Raw genomic sequence first — 6,000 nt, forward strand, 5'->3', positions numbered from 1 at the left:
GTTGAAAACAGTGGAGCAACTCTGCAATAAGCAGAGTTTAATAACTGATGAGTAATCAGGGAAAGACAGAAAAGGAACCCTACAAAAATCACTGTCATCCTGAGTGACTATGAACATACTCAAAGCTCTGCCTGAGAAATGATATCAGAGGTCTGTAAGGAGGAAATAGATTTATTAAAATAATCCAGCCAGTCAATAAACAAACACAAAAATAATAAAAATAAACCCATGAGTAGGAAAACCCAAACCCAGAGTTGCTATCATATATATAATGTAAAAGATTCAGTTTCCTATAAAAAGGAAAAACTATGAGGCATGCAAAGGAAAAGAATAGAATGACCCATGCACTGGGAGGTAGGAGGAAGCAGATAGAGTGATCCCTCTTATCCCTGGGTGATGCATTATAAGACCGCCTAGTGGATTATTGAACTCTCTTTATAGTATAATCTTTTCATATATATAAATATATATATATATATATTTATATATATGCCTATGATAAAGTTTAATTTTTAAACTTGACATATTATGACATTAACAACAATAACTTAAAGTAGAGAACTTATAATAATATACTACAATAAAAATTATGTAAATTTAGTCTCTCTCAAAATATCTTATGAATCAATATTTACTCTTCTTTTAATGATGTGAGATGATATGCTTACAGGTTGAGATGCAGTAAGGTGAATGACACAGGTATTGTGATGTAGTTGGATTAGTACATAGGGATTACTTGAACCCAGGTACTGTGATACTGTGACAATTGAACTAACAATCAAAATGGTTACCAAATGACTAAAATGTGGGTAGCATATACAGGATGGATACACTGAACAAAGATATTATTCGTTTCCCAGGAGGGACAGAGCAGGACAGTACAAAATTTTATTTCACTGTTCACGATGACACCTAATTTAAAACTTAATTATTTATTTTTTTTTAATTTTTCATTTAATATTTTCAGTGTTTAGTTGACTGTAAGTAGCAAACTGCAGGAAACAAAACTGTGAATAAGGGTGACCTGTGCTATCTATGAGAGAGAACAACCAAATGTTGTATTTATTAGAAAAAGACTTTCAAGCAGGCATTATAATCATGTTCAAAAACTAAAAGAAAAAGAAGTAAAGGAATTATGATAAATGTTGCATTGAACAAAGAATTTAAATAAGAGAATTTATTTAAAAATAAATGGAAATTATGTTGTGGCAAGTATAATTAATTTTTTTTAAAAAACCCATCAAATGTATTTAATGTTAAACATGAACTAGTAGAAGAAAGAATAAGTGAACTTGAAAATAGATGAACTGAAATGGCACATAAACTGAAGAACAAGGAGAAAAAAAAAGAATGAGCAAAAAATGAGAGTCTTAAAGATTTATTCAAGAATGAATGCATTATATATGACTATCCAGTTTCCTGCAGAAAGAAAAAACTTATGAGCCATGCAGAGAAACAGAAAAGTATGACCCATGCACTGGGAATGAAAAGGAAAGAAAGAAAGCAAGCAACAGATACAGTAGTTCCCTTTCTCCTTGAGTGATACATTTCAAGACCTCTAGTAGGTGCTTAAAACTGTGGAAACTTATATATATATATAAAGAGAGCTGGATAGTATCTTCTTCCTGAAGAACAGGGAGAGAGAAACACCATTAAGTTCATGAACCGTGAGAGAAAAATGACTCCTCAAATACAAGGGAAACCCAATGAGATTGACAGCTGATTTCCTAGAAGAAATGATGAAGGACAAGAGGTAGCTGGACAATGTATTTAAAGCACACAAAGAAAAAACAAGTGTACGAGAATCTTCTCTCCAGTAATGCTATCTTTCAAAATTAAGGTCAAATGTACTCCCAGATAAACAAAAACTGAGAAATTTGTTCTGGCAAGCCCATTTTTACCAAAAAAAACAAAAAAAAAAAACAAAAAACAAAAACAAAAAAACCAGAGAAGTTTGTTGGGCTGAAAGCCAGTGACCCCAGTGGGAAACTTGAATCCATCATACCCCACCACACACACACACACACACACACACACACACACACATGTACACACAAACCCACAAAGAACGCTGGTATTTTTATTATTTCTTAACTGGTTTTAAAATCAAGTGTATAAAATTGCCGCAGTCTTGCTGGGCACAGAATCACGAACCACCACACAGCTTGCAGATTCAAACAGCAACTCTTTATTCCCGAACTCACACCAGCCATCTACAATCACGTTCTGGGGAAATCCACGTTCTCTGCCCAAAATCCACCCCCACTGGGCTTCTGTCTCCCAAAAAAAATACTGTCTGAATCCCGTGAGAACTCAAGGGGAACTCAGGCAGCAGGATACACCCTATTCCCAGCAGGAATAACCTTAAACCTGGAACCACCCTAAACCCGGATAGTCCTAAACCGGGAACGCCCTAAACCCGGATCCGCCCTGGTCCTTGAGCAAGGTCACCTTAGATGCAATGTCACTGCAAAATGTCCTATTTCCACGAGTCCTTCCACTAAGCAACATGGGGTACGCTGGCAAGGAAATTGTCATACCTACTTGGCTAATGGCTCCCAGCATAAAATAGCATGTATGTAATGTATTATTGAGCCTATCGCATATAAGGTAATAGGTCTATGCTATATTGATCAATAATAACACAAAGGGAGCCTGTGGGAGCAAAGTTGTTTTGGGCTAAAGCAATGAATACCAATGGAAAAAGTAATTAAACAATATATTACTGGGTTATGACATTAATAGATGCACTATGTATAATAACAATAACACCACAAAAAAAGGGGGAAAGAAAATAGAGCTATATTGCACTAATTTCTACTTATCACTGAAATTAAGGTAGTATTTTTTCCACACTAACCATTAAAAAGTGTAAAATGCTAATCAGAAAATACTCCTTGAATGGCAAAAGAAAACAGTAAAGAAGGAACAGAGGGAGAGAGAGAGAGAGAGAGAGAGAGAGAGAGAGAGAGAGAGAGAGAGAGAAGTAAAATTGTGACCTAGCCAAGAGAGAAGTAAAATTGTGACTGTTTCTTTAACCTTGGGGATCAGAACCAATGATCACACCAGATGACATTGGACCAAAGAGGCAGGACTTGATTCAGAGGCCAGTGAAGGAAGGAACAGGAGTGTAGCTCTTAAATCAATCCTCCCCACCTCCAGTAAGCAAAAGTAGTTTATATGTCTTCTTAAAATAGGAAGGGTCAGGCTAATGTAGTTAATGCAAGTAGAAAAAAAAAAAAAAAAACACATCATAGTAAAAATCCTGAATGTATTTAACCAGGCACGGAGGTGCACCCCTGTCATCCCAGCTCTTGGGAGGCTGAGGCAGGAGGATCACAAGTTCAAAGCCAGCCTCAGCAAAAACAAGGCACTGAGCAAATCAGTGAGACCCTGTCTCTAAATAAAATACGCAAAAGGGCTGGGGATGTGGCTTAGTGGTTGAGAGCCCCTGAGTTTAATCCAAAAAAAAAAAAAATGCTGAAAGTCAAAAATAAGGAGGAAACGTGAGCAGAATATTCATAACTATTCCAGGAAGATGACACCGTATCTCTGAGAGTTTAATCACCCCCTCCTTTGACCATATTTGTTACTTCTAGGGATGCCATAGAAATTGTAAACTGCCATGGCGTTAGAAGGAGGGAGCTCTACTAAGGAAAAACATTAAAATTAAGTTTGGAGGGCAAAGACTGGTCAAGAGGACATCCAAATCAGCTTAAACCAGTTCGGTTTTGCTGAGCCCAGCATCCTGCTCAGCCTTCCCCTTTTAAGATAATGGTAGTTTCCTGTTTTCCTCAGAGACTCTTCATTGTGACATAAATCGTACATTCTTGGTGCACTGATCATGCAGAGGTGTTCAGGTCAAGAGCCAGAGACAGAAGCAAAGAGAAAGAAAAAAGAGAGAAAAATCCATTGTAGGGCAAAGTAAAATATGACAGACTGAAATTCAAATATATCCATAATATTAAATAATTATAATAAAGCAACCAAAATTCAAAGATTGTCAGACTGGACTTAGAAAAAAAAAAAACAAAAAAACATGATCCAAGTAGATTTTGTCTATGAGACACATTTAAGACTCAAAGATATAGGTTGAAAGTAAAAGTGTAATACATCATGTCCACAGAATAAAAAACAAAACATCACATGATTGTTTCAAATAGGCTCAGAAAATGAATTTGACAAAATCCAACAGATGCAAAAGTATGAATTGACCCTCATCTAACACATATGCAAAAATTAATTCAAAATGGACCAAAGACCTAAAAGTAAGAATAAAGACATAAAAAGTTTAGAAGAAAGCAAAGGTAAGTCTTGTTGACTTTGGATTTGGCAAAGGATCCTTGTATATAACACTAAAAGCATGAGCAACCAAAGAGAGAAATATCAATAAATTGGATTTCATCAAACTAAAAAGAATTGTGCTTTAAAGGACATCATGAAATTCTGGGTTTGGGGGTGAAATGGAGTAAATTAAATTCCATTTATGGGCTGGGGATGTGGCTCAAGTGGTAATGCACTCGTCTGGCATGTGCGGGGCCCTGGATTCGATCCTCAGCACCACATAAAAATAAAATAAAGATGTTGTGTCCACCTAAAACTGAAAAATAAATATTAAAAACCTCTCTCTTGCTTGCTCTAAAAAAAAATCCATTTATGTATAATTTTGTCAAAATGAACCCAACTACTATGTATACCTATAGTGCACTAATAAAAGGGGGGAGGGGACACACCATGAATAAAGTGAAAAGACAATCTACCAAATAGAAGAAAATATTTGCAAATTACAGATCAAATAAGGGACTTATGTATAGACTGTGTGATGAAGACTTACAACTCAATAATCAAAAGACAAATCAATTTAAAAATGGGCAGACCACTTGATTAGACACTTGTCCAAGGAAGATATACAAATGGCCCGTAAGCACATAAAAAGATGCTCAGCATTACTACTCATCAGAAAGAGTGCATATCAAATCCACAATGAGATATCCTTTCACACCCACTAGGCTAGTTAAAATCAAAATGCCGATGAGAACACATGTTGTTGGTGAGATTGTGGAAGAACGGGAGCTCTTATATATTACTCACGAGAGTATATAAATGGGGCATCCACTTTGGAAAACATTCTGGCAGTTCCTTAAAGGATTAAACATAGATATGATCCAGAAGTTCATCCCTAGATATAAACCAAAAGAAACAAATACAAATGCCCACAGAGAAACTTGGACACAGATGTTTATGGCAGCTCTCCATTCATGGTGGCTCCAAAGTGGAAACAGCCCAAATGTCCATTAACTGATGAATGAACAAATTGTCATAGCCATGTTGTTATCTATGAAAAGCATCAATGTATTGCTACATGCAAGGATTAAACTTGAAAATGGGATACTTAGTGAAAAAAAGCTGGTCAAAAAGAACTACTTATTATATGATTCCATTCATAGGAAAGTCTAGAACAGGGAAATCCACAGAGAGACAGAAAATAGATTAGTGGTTGGTTAGGGCTGAGAGGTGGGTAGGGACATAGGATTGTAGTAGCTAAAGGGCATGACATTTCCTCTTGAGGTGGTGAAAATGTTTTATTAAAATTAACTTTAGTGGTGGTTACACATCTTTTTGCAAAGGTAAATGTGTTCAGAAACAACAAATTTTATGCTTCGAGTGGGTTAATTGTAAGGCAGTGAAGATGGTCAAGAGGAGACAGCTGCCTGCTCCAGCTGTTCCCAAATGTCTCATTAAGTCTGTTCTTTCAGTGTAAAAAAAGATAACGCATCTTTTATTTTTGTGATTCTGGTCAGTTTTTTAAAAAAGGAATGAGATACTTCGTCCTTCTGAGCACTATCAAACAAAGCAGGACCTTGGACATGAACAGTTAACACATTTCTTCACTTGCAAAATCTCGTGCTTTCTCAGGGGATTGTTTGGATGACATTTATTTTCCGTCCTTGAGCGCTTCTGAGAAATATTTCAATCTTAGGAATTTACAGAAATGGAGTT

This window comes from Marmota flaviventris, chromosome 17 (genome assembly GCF_047511675.1).
Source record: "Marmota flaviventris isolate mMarFla1 chromosome 17, mMarFla1.hap1, whole genome shotgun sequence".
Classification (NCBI taxonomy): Eukaryota; Metazoa; Chordata; class Mammalia; order Rodentia; family Sciuridae; genus Marmota; species Marmota flaviventris.